The sequence below is a fragment of the Aptenodytes patagonicus genome, chromosome 6 (assembly GCF_965638725.1).
Source record: "Aptenodytes patagonicus chromosome 6, bAptPat1.pri.cur, whole genome shotgun sequence".
NCBI classification, from domain to species: Eukaryota; Metazoa; Chordata; class Aves; order Sphenisciformes; family Spheniscidae; genus Aptenodytes; species Aptenodytes patagonicus.
Window position 1 is genome coordinate 48,504,596 of NC_134954.1, and position 14,784 is coordinate 48,519,379.

Consider the following 14,784-nt stretch of genomic DNA (forward strand, 5'->3'; position numbering starts at 1 on the left):
AGGGCAACTATGTGGCAAAGCTTGCACGTTCCTTTCAGATTTAGAAAAAAGCCCGGTACCCCTATGCTGTAAGCCTTGCCACACCACCGTTGCGCTGGGGGGGGGGGGGGGTGTCTTCCCTGCCACCTCCTCCTGGTAGGGTGGGTATTTGAGTCCCAAAACCAGTGCCCTAGCAGCAGAGGACAGTCCTGAGCCTGGCCTACCCGTGCTGTGCAAGACTGCTTGCTGCTGATTACTTTCTTCTGCGTGGGATGAAATCAGAACAACCCCCCATCGCTTTTTTTACATTTTAGAGTAACTTTTTCACATTCCTGTTCAGTTCTTCAGTTGCTGACAGAGTTACCAGCCGTTCCTCCAGACAGCACGGGAACAAAGAAAAACATGCATCATGCAAGAGATCTGATATTTAACAGGCCTTGAAAAGGATCCCTTGATCTTAGGAGCTTTACTGTGTGTGTTTTCAGAAGTCAGTCACTGACTCTTGATTTAGCTCAATTGTGTGCACACTGAAATCAAGGCTGTTACTTCTACCTATAAACCTTGCCTCGCTGGAGTCCCTTGAATACCAGGGCTTCCCTGCTGCTATAATAATCCATGTATACAGATAACCTATATATAACGGTATTTTGAGCCAGAGGAACAAGAACATACGCACTTCTTCAAAATTAAAAGTTTAGTTACAGAGATTACTTACTGTATCTGGAAGACAAATCCACTACCATTTCAACTATTGAATATTATACATATTAGAAATAACTGTGAAATAGTAGAGTACCATCCCCTAATGGAAATTCAGAGCATGGCATTTTAAGCTTCATGGAATAAAACCCCCTTTCATTTCCATTCAGTTGGTGGAAATGTGGAAAGTTTAACATTTCTGCAAAATGCTGAGCAACTACCAAGCGGGACACTGAGGCAATGCAGGAGTGATACATCTTGTCATCCTAAGCACATGCAGATTTGTAGCTCCTGGAATGAGATCAGCGTGTTGCAAGATCTGACAGTTTGTCAGTCAGTCAGAATGTATCTTTTTTTAAGTCCCCATCTTTAGAACCATTAGAGGGCTTCCCTGGATCACACCGATGTGGAGCAGTGAGTGTTTTGTGTAAAGGAGTTAAATACCTCCTCAGCTGCTATTCATCTCCCTTCCAACTACTGACATCAAAGGAGTTATAACAATCAACAGCAGCTGCGAATCTGCATTTCTACCAGTCTTGACTGGTTTTCACCGTCATTCCGAAAGCAGCAAAACAAGCACGATTCAAAACTGAAATGCTAAATTGTGGTTTAGTTGGTAGGAAATCATAACATTGTTTTACCACCACCCTGACCACTTAGCCAGTTTTGGGGGACTTTAAGGCTTTTCTCCAAGAGATCATTACAATTCCTGGGTTCTTATTCACAAAACTGGATACAAAGCTCTATCCCTCGAATGACGGAGAAGGGAACAGTTTCCCAGACTCCTTTTCCCTTGCAGGTTTGTGTCCTAAACATCTCTGTTCCTTCTGCTTTCTCTCAAGATCAATCTTAAGACTATCATTTTGCAAATAGCTGATGCAGGAACCGCGTGGCTGCATCTGAGCAATCTCTTTGCAGCCGTATTTCTAACCATTTGAGAGAACCCCACCCTAACCCTTGATAAGGTGACTTGTTCCTCACACTTGGCATTGTAGCTGATCAATGAGTGTCATATAGGCAAGGGATAAATGTGTGCAAGCTGCTTATGATACTCAGAGACAAATTACAGTCTCTTGAGACCAGTATTGCTGGGAGAGTTTGGGGAAAGAGAGACACTGCTGAAAGTTATAGGGACTTTGTAGAACCTCCAGTCTGGTGGCCCCTGGATTGCTAAAGTGGGCACTGAGCTGGTGGCAGGGATCCTAGCTGACAGGAAAAGGTAGATGGTAAAGCTGTGGGATTCAGCTATCAGCATATAAATAGCTGCTTATGTGATGCAGATGAGAACTGTATTGTACCTCACCTGTCACAAGGAAACATGTCTGTTGTCTCCTAGACTGTGCTAGAGTAGATGTGACCATGATCCACCAGACATCAATGAAATCAGTGGAACATAAATCTACTGGAGTGTGAGAAATCCATATTTTGAGAAATATTTGAGGTTTTTAGTACTGATCAGGTGCAGGACCAGGCAGAGAGCAAAATCAATGCAAAACTGACAAAATTATGTAATAGAGAGAGAACTCAAGTTTTATTAGGGATTAGGAGAACTTACAGAACAAGTGGAACCAACACTGGAAGCCAAGTACCTGTATTTACAAAGAAAATATATATTTATATATATATAAAGCTGTTATCCTGAAATAATAAAAAGAAATTCTTCCCAAAAAATCTTGCCACTCTGCAATCTGGACAGCACATCTCCCATAGTCCTCTGTGAGTTAATAACACTAGAAGCAAAATATCACAGTGACTTCCTCTTCAGCGTGACATTGGTTCACCATCTAAGGCAATTTCAGAGAAGCTATTGGGATTGTTTGTTAAGTGAGAAAGTGTATTAGTCCACAGTCTGGCAAGCATTTTTTATAACAGATGCGTGCCCTTCGTCTGACTGTCCTCATCTCTTGCTGCTCATTCTTGAATCGTACTGCTGCCTCTGTTACACTGATACTGTTCTGTGTCTGAGCAGCGCACCAGATCAGAGAATTGATCTGGGTTAAAAACAACCTAGCAAAACCCCTAAACTAGATCAGATTTGCAGTGCATATGTTGTGTGGCTGGCCAGTTGTGTTGGTTATTTTAGTAGGTGATTTAAGCCAGTGCTGCAGGCACTTTCTCAGGCAACAGCCTTAACTTTCCAGAAGAAGTGGCAGGAGTCTGCATAGTTAAGGCCTACACATCTACCTTAATATGGAAGCAGAATTCCATTTCCCCAGCATCGATCTCCTGCTGGAGTTCAGGCATCTTCATCCAAATACTCTTCTGCCTATGTCCTGAGGGGTCCAGCTTAAAAAGAGCTATATTAGAGTAAACCTGATTTACTGGTGCCATAAATGTCAACATAAAACATCATGTGAACAAGGTGACCATATAGTTCTATATAGGATCATACATGGTCCTTCAAGATTTAATATTTCAAATGCAATTCTGAGGTGGTAACTACTGCTGATATTTTCATGTGTTTGTTGCATTTGGAAGGAGTGTGAAAGGAAGTCACTGGCAAAAAAACCCCAAACTTGCCTTCCCCATAGTTGTTCAGTTTGGGAGAAGCAATGGTTTGGGTCTTTAATCACTCTGTCAGCATTGCTTACCTGTAATACATCCCACTGCTGGTGAGAAGAAGGGAAAGAAAATCGCTGCAGGAAGAACATATTCATTCTGAATGTCTGTCTGTAGCTTTCTTCTGTGTAACTGGTACTATTCCCTTTTTGATTCCCTAACTTGGAAGGCATTTGTATTAAATTAAGTCCTGTGTATGGGCTGACGCTGGGTAACTGATCACATGAGTGCTTCCACTGTGTTGCAAATACAAGGGAAAGCACACGTTCCTAAAAATCTTCATGCATATGCCTGCTTCCAGCTGTGTCTGTCCTTGTTCTCCTTTGTGTCATGTAAGCCTACCACTGCTTATGGAAGAGTGTCTCCAAATCTACTCTCAATTAGAAATAAAAACGATCAGTGTTTGATTTCCTGTCCTAATTAGAAAGAGTTGAAAGTTTCATTTTGAAATTGTCTAAGTACTTAAATATTGGTTTTTCAAATTGAAATTTTCTAAACCTTTGTAATTCACTGAAACATGGTAAATGTAGGGGTTTGGTCAGACCAGAATTATGTCTTTTTTTTTCTGTAAGCTTTCCCCTCCCCACCCCCCAACAAGGGCAGTGGGCCAAAAAGTCTATTATTCATACGCTGTCATCTGAGAAATTATAGAAAACAAATATACTGTTACACTTACCCCTAAGATTGTCTTCAGGAAACTTCATCTTCCCTCTGCTGTAAGATACATGTGAGCTTGCACAAGAGGATATATTGTCCACTGACAAGTATAATTAAGCACAGATGTCTGAGGCACCAAAAAGCAGCTAATATTAGCAAGGGTCTTAATTTTTATCATTTTGCTTATGTTCTTTTTAGAGATCTGAATTTCATTTAGAATCGGTTAAAGATGAAGAAGCTTTTCATTTAATCGACAAATAATGTCTCATGCTCACGTGATGTCTTTTTAGGAAATATTTAAAGAAGTTTTTTCTTCCCTTGAACACTTGTGTTGGTGAAGTAAAGACAGGCTTTCCAAAAGAGCTTTCCAATATTTAAGCTTATAATGGCATCATACAGACAATGACTATGGCATCCGGACTACGAGAAGCAAACAATAGATCATTATAGTTAACAACAGCTTAACTAATGACTGCATTCTGATTTATAGATAGGTAAGGCTGGAAATTAATCATTATATGTGTATGTGTGATAAATGCATTGCATATCCTTTTTCTTCCTTAGAATTTTGTCTAAGATTTTTGAGTTGCAAGATCAGATCCAACCATAAATAATTAGTTTTGAGAGGAGCTGGGCAGTAACCTCTTATCCCATCCCAAAGGAATTGCTGAGCTTTTGAAACTTTCCCATCTCAAATTCAAACAAAGAGTGTTTTCATGTGCCATCTCTGTGTCTTCCATTGCAAAAGTCTGGATCAGCACTGTTGTAGCATTCTTCATCATTTTCACCTTTTAAAACAAATAGTTTAGGTTTGATACAGTTATTTTGACATGAAAAGCAAATATGTACATTCAGAGAATTTCAACATAAAATATTATTTAGTTTTAATTTTTTCAAAATGAATAATTTCTTTAAATCAACCCTTTCCTGCAACTAATTTCCATTTCAACATATTAATCTCTCCACAGAAAAATTCCTGACCATCTCTTGATATTGCGAGTTTCTGGTTTTTTCATATTTCTAGTCTTCCATAGGTTCCACATGTCTGCTGAAGAGATTGGGTGCAATGGGAATGGAACAGAATCCACAAGAGCTTTGCCTAGATTTATTTCCTAGCTGCAAAGCAACTTTAAGTTAAACATTGGTCTGTTGCTTCTGCTAGGCAAGATAAACCAGAGGACAAGCTAAAAGCAGAAACTTTGGTTATTTAACCAAAGTAGATCAAAGTGGATATTAGTTTTGCTGACAAGAAGTATCAGTTCTGTACTCAGGTATGAATTTATACAGCACTTATCATCACTAGACCAAAATCACTTGGACATACGATAGTTTCAATTTGTATCAGCCTTTGATTATGTGCATATGTCAATATGGTAATACCGTTATGTTACACAGGGCTGCCTTAATAGTTGTTGTTTTCCAAAGGTGTCCATTCAAGGATACTTGAATGACTGAGTATTTTGAGAGGAGTGGGGTGTTCCTTGCTCTCTCTCTCTCTTTTATTTTTAATTTTTTTCTTAATAATTTGTAACAACAAATAGGCATGGTAAATGATTGGTGAAAGTTGGACAATTAATAGTTTAGAATCTGTGGGTCAAATGATGCTGAGCCTGAAAGCCTTTGGATCCATAGGAAAAGTGAGCACTATGAAAACAACCCCCAAATTATGAAGGTTTTGGTTGTGTGCAGAGCATGTTCTTTCTGCAGTGACAACGGCTATGTTTCAGATAAGAAACAAACTCATAAGACCCCCTTATTTCTTGGAAAAAAAACCCAAAACCCAAACCAAAACAGTTGTTGGAAGAGAACTGTTGAAAGGAAACATCTGGAGGAAATGCCAGTCCAATCTCAATCTTGTCTTCAGGATACCATAACTTATGTTTTCCAGGATGTGATACTGTGCTTCATCAGACAACATCACAATGAGATCATACCTCTGAATATGGACTCCAGGCCACCTTTATGAAGCATGGTAATCATTATGTCTGATTCTGCTTCCTGAGAGAGTATATTAGAAATATTTCTCACCCAATGGTCATTTCTTTGATGCTAGCATGGAATCCTAGATACACACAAAAATTATTACTTCGCAAACTCTGAATCTATGTGAGGATGGAAGCAGGCATCTCTAACCAGGAGCCAGCCCTGAGATGTCAACAGAGTTGCAGAGAAAAGCCTAAGACAAGCCACAGCTAAATCCAGGACAAAATTGTGATAAGAAGGAATTATGGTAGAAGGCATTAAAAATTCAGTGATTTTGTATAGCCATATGCAATGTAAGACTTCTGGAATTTTTCAGAGGAGGTTAAAAAAAGAGATTGTTCTAGCTTGTTATGTATGTTATGTATGTATATTAATATTGTTCTAGCACTCCTTCCATGGATGCTCTTAGTATGACTACAAAAACCATCCATTCCCCATAATGTGTCTTCATGGATTTATAAACCTTTTTAAAAATTAGGGAAAACAAAAACTTTCTGGCAATCTATCAGAGCTCTAGTTGTTAAAATGTTGACTTAAAATGTCCTTGGTACTGGCATTACCTTCATAGGTAGTTATTTGCTAGCTGTGTATCTATGATTTCATAGTAATCAGGTCCAATAAAAGTTTAGACCCTCACATTTTAAATGTAAAGAATTTTTGTTGGCTTGCAGGAACAAGACCAATCTGAGTATCATTATTGTGTAGTCTGCAAGAGAGGTTTTTTTGAAGTTACAGCCTCATATTCAAGAAAAATGTATGAATATTGATACTAGGCAGAAAACGAAGTATATAGAGAATATACTATTAAGAGTTCATGCACTTACAGGTAAACTTAGTTGTCCCTGTTCCTGTTTTTTGCTGAAGTAGGCTGTGTCTATTTACCTGGGTTTTTTTTTTCTGTATAGTGATCCACATAATAGACACCATAAACAATTAGTTACAAGTTGTTGCTATAAAACCTGTAATGAAATGAAACAATCAGCTGCTGTCCTGCTTAGAGAAGTTTCTCTGAGTTGTCTTGGCCCTGTTTCAGAGTAGTACATGTAGTAGTTTTAATATTTTCTTTTTTAGGCTTTGATGTTGACATGTCCTAATTCTCAATTTCTTTCTGAATTGTTGTAATCAGAGCTGGATGTATTTGAAATATATGTAGCCTTTTGTGCACTTGCAAACTTTACAGACTCAACACCTAAAATACATGTATGAGCTATGTACATATGTATTTTCATCTCATATTCCCATGGGTATGTCTTCTGTTGCAAAATGGGCCTGGAACATTCATAGCATACTCCTATACTCTTTCATTAACTTATTCTAGAAATTTCCACACCCTATATACATAGGGATCAGGTCTGAAAAAAGTTGTTCTCCTTTTTCAGTGAGTGCTTATCATACCTGAGCAGGTGCCCCACAGTATAGCTTGTACTGAGAAGAGAATACCCTGACTGCATTGCTCCTCCTGTTATCGAAGAATATTGATATTCAGCTCTTTGTTGCTAAAATACATCACTCCCAAAACAATTGTGTGTTACAGCAACACAATAAGCAAGATGCTTTAACAAAGAAAAGCCTTGGCAAAAGAGCCTTCTTATAAAAACAATATTATATTATAAACCTAAGACATCGGTGATTTCCTAAGGAAGGAGTAAGATCTACCATGTTTTTTCGTTTTAATGAGACAGTACTTCCAAAGTCAAGGAAAGGCCATATGTCTGTCTTCCACATAGTTGTGGTTTGCTTCCAACTAAGCATGATAATCCTTTTCTTTGTGGGAGAGAACCGTAAAGACACATGTATCAGTTATTTTATGCCAAATGCATAAACATTTATATAGGAGCAGAATGAACAGTGAAACTGATTATTTAATAACTCCAATAACACAAATGATTCAGAAAATCACTCATGTCCTGGAAGACCATGCAAGCATGTGTTCAGCTATAGTACAGCTCTGAATTTTAGTGAACTTTAAGTTCAGCTCATATGTAAATATCCTGATTAGAGACTCATTGATTGAATTTGTATAGTTTAGAGAATTTCACAGGAAATACTGAGAATATTGCCTAATTTATGAACTGAAATGTATTCCTTTTTAATTTCTAAAAAATCCTGCAGAGATTTTTATGTTCTAGAGAGTTGCAATAAAACCTGTTAGCTAGTTCTTTCAAATCAGCTTTGCATGTGTGGAAACAAGATGACTGATTTCTATAGTTTTCCTGCCTTCTATTAAATGGAGAAAACCAGTTGAGTTAATAAATGATTGAAACATGGACCGAGTTGTGCAAATTTTGGGACAATCCTAGCTTCACTGGCTTTTGGTACAGCTGGGAGCATCGTTATGTTTAATAGATGGTGAAATCTGCTAGTCATTTAAATGCTTAAGAATGGTTGTTCTGGTTCAGACCAAGCATTTGCCCAAGCCAGTGCTCCTGTCTGCAGGGGCTGCCAGGGCAGACCATGGCAAGGACAGGAAAAACCGATGTGATACTCCCCCACGGATGCTTTCCTGATCTCAGTACCCAAAACAATTTTCCACTTAGGGTTTTCCTGATTATGCATGAAGAATGAGCTCCTAACATTTGTTTGGAAGCTGGTTCCCCCAGCTGTATTTGTTCTCCCTGAGCTCTTGTACCAGAAGACTCAAGGGGTAATCAGGGCCTGTGTGCGTTCCCCACGCTCTGCTCCCCCGTCTCTTCCCCAGGCTGAAGAGGCTTGGCCTAATTCGTAACTCCTTGCATGGAAGCTGTATGCCTTTAATGAGTGCTTGCTGAAAGGTCATTTTGGGTGTCCAAGGCAAGGTGCTGGCAGCAGGGCGGCTGCAGGGCAGCCTCTATGGGAGGAGTCCAGGGGCTGCCCTGTGCCGGACATAGCTGGTTCCAGCCGGTTCCAGCCAGCTCCTCAATGGACTCCCTGCAGGCTGGGCCAATCGGTGAAGCTGGTGGCACCTCTGAAAATAGCTAACAAAGGGCAAAACGCTGCACAGGCAGTGAGGAGTGAGGGGGGAAAGAGCGAGCAACAGCCCTGCGAACACCAGGGTTAGGGAAGGAGGAGAAGGAGGAGGTGTCCCAGGAGATGGAGCAGACACTCCCCTGCAGCCCATGGACAGGAAAATGCCATAACAGGTATCCAGACTGTGGCTCATGGAGGACCCCACCCTGGAGCTGGTGGATATGCCCTGAAGGAACTACAGACTGTGGAAAGCCCACACTGGGGCATGTTTTCCTGACAGGAACTGTAGCCATGGAGAGCCCATGCTGGAGCAGGTTCTCCTGACAGGAGCTGTGTCCTGTGGAGAGCTGATGCTAGAGCTGGTTCTCCTGACAGGAACTGCAGCCCATGGAGAGCCCACACTGTAGCATATTTTCCTGACAGGATCTGTGGCCCTGGACAGCACATGCTGGACCTGGTTCTCCTGACAGGAATTCTGGCCCTGGAGAGCCCACACTGTAGCAGATTTTTCGTGACAGGAATTGTGGCCCATGGAGATCCCACACTGGAGGATGTTCTCCCTACAGGAACTGCCCCACGCTGGAGCTGGTTCTCCTAACAGGAACGGTGGCCCGTGGAGAGCCCATGCTAGGACAGGTTCTCTTCACAGGAACTGTGGCTTTAGAGAGCCCACACTGTAGCAGGTTCTCCTGACAGGAATTCTGGCCCTGGAGAGCCCACACTGTAGCAGGTTCTCCTGACAGAAACTGTGGCCCTGGACAGCGCACGTTGGAGCAGATTTTTCCTGACAGGAACTGTGGCCCATCGACAGCTGATGCTGGAGCTGGTTCTGACAGGAACTGTGTCCCTGGAGAGCCCATGCTGGAGCTGCTTCTCCTGGCAGGAATTCTGGCCCTGGAGAGCCCACGCTGGTGCAGATTTTTCTGACAGGAACTGTGGCCCGTGGAGAGCCCACACTGGAGCTGGTTCCCCTGACAGGAACTGTGGCCCTGGAGAACACACTGTAGCAAGTGGTCCTGACAGGCATTACATGCATGCTGTAGCATGTTCTCCTGACAGGAACTGTGGCCCTGGAGAGGCCACACTGGAGCAGGTTCTCCTGACAAGAACTGGGGCCCATGGAAAGGAACTGGGGCCCATGGAGAGGAGCTGCAGCCCATGGAGAGGACCCACACTGGAGCTGGAGAAAAATGTGAGAAGGAAGGAAGGACAGAGAGGGACTGTTATGAACTCACAGTAACCCTGCATTCCCATCCCCCTTGCACCTCTTGGGCGTGAGTAGGGGATGTAGAGGACCTGGGAATTAAGGAGTGAAGTTGTGCTGGGGAAAAAAGTTGTGGTGGTGGGGAAGGTAGTGTTTTAATTTGTCTTTTTTCTCACTCTCCAAATCTATTTTAACTGGCATTAAATTGTCTTCCCTCAAGTCAATTCTTCTTTTCCTGATGACAGTAACTTGTAAGTGTTCTCCCTGTTTTTATCTTGACCCCACAAGCTTTTTCATCATACTTTCTCCCCTTGTCCTGTTTGAGGAGGGGGAATGAGAAAGCAGCTGGGTGGGTGTCTGGCAGCCTGACAAGGTCAACCCACCACAAAGTTCCAGACCTTTTCCAATTCCACAATACTGCTTTCAGTGTAAAGGGACTAGGGCTGTAAAATTCGAGGTATAATCAATATTCAGGGCAATATTCAAGGTACAAGTGAATGGATTTATATAATATCATGTAAATGTTCTCTATTTAACTCTCTTTGTTTCCTAAAACTTGAGTTGGCTTTTGTTTTTTACTTTTTTGGTGCAGCTTACCACAAGAGTCATGATGAAAGAAGGCTTAATCAAGGTCTAGTACCTGCAGAAGAGTCAAGCTAGTTCTTCATAACTAAGCAGTAAGAAACCACACATTATTTGATTTTTCCGGAGTTTAAAGTGATGTGGAGTTTTTCATATGATATATAAGCAAAGGATCCAACTCTTGGTTACACAAATATCTCAATGAGGTTTACAGCTATTACAAGCTCAGTATTATACCTTGTGATCTTGCCTCTGATAACCCTTCCCTACTATGTCTTCCCCATAAGAAACCTCCCTGGGCTGTACAGAGGGTTGAAGAGTTCAAAAAGGGCTGAGGATCTTGTCCTAAATATATGAATTTGTATCAGTTTTAGATAAGGTGAGTGAAGAATCTGCAGGATAGTATTTATTACATAATGATTAGAGATATGAAAATGCATCATAATTTTAAGAACAAAGGATTTTCTTATTTTAGGCAGAGTACAGTTATCTTTTTATGGTCTGTCATAATTTTAGAGCAAGTAAAAAGATGTACTAATAAAAAACCCACACCTATATTTAAGCATCATGATAAGCCATATGTGATAGCACTTAAAATTTTATATAAAAAATGATAGGGGTATTAACCTACCACATAAGAAGAGAACAAAAATAACTGAGCCGTCTTCTTTCTTGTGACATATCTGAACCACAATTTTCTCTTTATTCTCACAGTCAAGATTATTTCATGTACACAAACTGACCATAAATGAGCATGCAGTTTGCATCATAGACATGCCTGTGGTATAAGACATAATATCTGTTTTGAGAAATGAGTATTGCTTATCTAATTTTTTTTTTCTTCTTACTGCGATCACAGAAGGCAGTTCAGAGAAAAGTAAAGCAGAATTTAAGTGTCATCACAGATGGGTAAAAATAAGATGTTGAATATGCATTTTGTGTAGCTAAAACAAAACTGTATGTTTCTCAGAAAAACAAATTCAGATCTAGAGCTAACAAATGCTGAACATCTTCAGCAATAGGCCATGTCTCTGTAACCCTCAGTAGCCGTAAAAGCTGTTTGGCATTTCACTTAATAAAGCAAAGATTTGCCCGTACTATTCATTATTTAAGGTTAGTCTCAGTTTGACATTCTAGCTCTTTTAATAGCTAATGGAGTTTTTCCATTGTTTTCAACTAGGCCACAATTTTGCCCGTCTCTGTATTTATCTGGGACTGTGTGAAGACTGAAGCATAATCATTAGATAGAATCAGATTAATGTGCTTTGCAGTGTGATTTTTTTTTAGACTTTCTGGCTAATGAAAATTGATCTTCTAATTAAAACCCCCACAAAAATTCTGGCATATTTGCTTAAAATATGATTACATAAATACTTGGCAAAATGTATGAAAAATAGATTATCTATTTAAGTGAGTTTTCCCAAGTTCTTTCTATTTTGAAATGATACAGTGTGTTATAATGTCTTTACTATATCGTATCAGTATCATCAACCTTCTGTTTTGTAAAAAGTTACATTTTTTTCTTCTTGTTAAGTAGAATGAAGTGTAATATTGTACATCTCTTTCTGAACAAACTCTGTTTCTGCTATAAATGTATAGCAATTACTATGAGGAACAAGTCACTAAACATTCCCCCTCGTGTCCCAGTAATTCATGTGTTGACAGCAAAACTTTCAAAGTCAAGAGTAAAGGTCTTTACAAACATAAAATGTATGAAAATATAGAGTTAAAAAGGCAATCATCAGTTATAAAAAAATAAGTTAAAGGATGAGTTTGCTTGTGGTAATTTCATCTGTTCCAGATCATTTTGACCATTTTGCCACTTAGTAATTTTCAAAGTTATCACTTATCTGAAAAAGTAAATAAGGCTTACATAAGCAAACCTGACAATCAACCAAATTTTTATATGTTGGAAAGCTTATGAGTTGGGTATATCTCTGCATGAATACAGTTACAGCGTTCTGAACCTAACTGGATCATGTGCAGAGATGTCTGCATTGCTTTTCCATCTTTCTTCTTGTCTAGATCCAGTCTTTTAATTACTTCTAGTTTTCTAGACCAGTAACGTCTACTTTTTTGAAATTAAAAATCCAAAACTTAGACTTGTGTAATCTCCTTTTTCAGAAGCTTTTTGAATATTCACATTGTGTTGGCTGCTTGTTCGTCTTTCATGGTTTGAAAATGTCATTAGATGCAGTTTATGAAGACTGTGAAAACAAATAGCTCTGGTTTTACGTATTTCCAGGGGTTCTGGTGTTTTGAAATTAAGGAAGCCACATGTGTCAGTCCAGTAGTACAATTCTGCTCCAGAAAAGATACTTGGGTCCAGTGTTCATGGTCACTCAGTTTGATATACCCATAAAATGCTAAATATTTTTAAAGAAATCTCCGTGAGACTTTTCCATAGAAAGGACAATCCAGTGCTTCTAAAATCGTTAGAAGACTGCAGTGACTGTAGGACTTCAGGCTTATGGTAAATGAATAGAGAAGAACAGAACAATTCCAAAAGTTAATGGTAGTAGAGGGCTGCTTTCCACAACGGAAAAGAATTACAGCTTTTCAAATGTCTCCGTGTTTAAAGGAACAAGTTGGCTGATGGAAACCTCAGTGCAAATGTTAGTGTTCCCTGAAGCTTGTTTTATTGGTTTGCTCTTCTAGAAACTGCTTTCTGAAATGAACATTTCATTTTTTTCTATTAATCGTTGTTTATGCCTGCCAACTGTTAAGTATAAGCAATAGGTAATTATTCACAAGGGATGTTGCTTTTCCTTCATTTTCATATTCATTTGTACAAAAGATAAGGAAAAAAAAAGTATTGGCATTAAAATTTCAGAGAAAAAAAATGTCATCTGGAAACAAAAGCATTTCACTTACAATCATTGATTTTTTGGGGTCTGTTACTGTAATGAGTCCTTTAAGTACAGGAAGATAGATGTAGAAGGTAGACACAGATGTAGCTGTAGATATGGATATATACACACACGCACACATACACCCATGAAAGTGAAAATACTGTCCTTTAAAAGGGTTAAAACTGGTACCTATGCATCTTTCAAAATCTACAACATGGCAAACTGTGTATTTCAACAAGAGCTATAGTCGCTGAAAAGAGAGAATACAGCAAGCACTGTGCTACTTACGAGTGGAGAAAGGCCTGTTTAAGTCTGGGGTGATATTGAAGGACAGATTCATAAGCACAAAGGAAGTGTCGTGCATAGTTCCGGTATTTGGATCAAAATTGCAGCTCTGGATCTAATCAGCTGAGCACAGGGTCTGACTTCAATAGATGCGTGTGTAGCAGTAAGTAACTGTTTGCCATCTTAGGCTGTAACAGCCAGCAGAGCTTATAATGAGCTGTGACTTGTGGAGAAATACACCATAGTAAATCATGCAGATCATATATTAAAAACTTTAAGATGCAGCAATACAGTTTGTTAGGCAAACTGCAGAGTTTTTATTCCATGTCTCAAAGCTAAATAGTATATGCCTGAGGGATGGAGGGGATGAGAGGTCAGTGGAGTTAGACTGATTTACACTAGCTGAGAATCTGGTATGGTGAATTATTTCCAATCACTCCTTGAGCAGTAGATACATATTTTTATCTTTCTAAAATATTTTCCCCTCCACTTGCCTCTGTTCAGCAGTGGTTGCTGACATTAAATATTTGAGAGCAATTTTGCCACAAGTAGGGCCTGTTTCAGTGACAGCTGAAGTTTTCCCATAAACTTGTGTGGATTATGCAATTTAAATGGACAGAATTCAATCTTAGCTGCCTGTGATGTTGATCATAATCACAGTTACTTTTTAGAGAGTATTTTTGTAGTCTTTGCACATATGATCTCTGCAACTCGGAGTGTTTGCATACCACGCAGCATCTGGCTCAGTTTTTACAGGATCTTAACAGATGCAGTCAGGAACAATGTACAACTCCCTGAAGTCTAAAAATAATTGTATTTCAGTAATCTCTTATGCTATAATCACTATCCCGTACAAATATAATAATCATACAGCATTGGAAATGACTGAAAAATCAGAGGAAATGCCCACAGTGTGTAGCCAACTGAATCTTTTATTTAACAAAGAAGAAATGTTAGAGATAGAGAATACTTAAAGACATATATTGAAATCTTTGTGTCAGAATAGTTTTAACTTAAATCACATTGGAAAGATTTTGA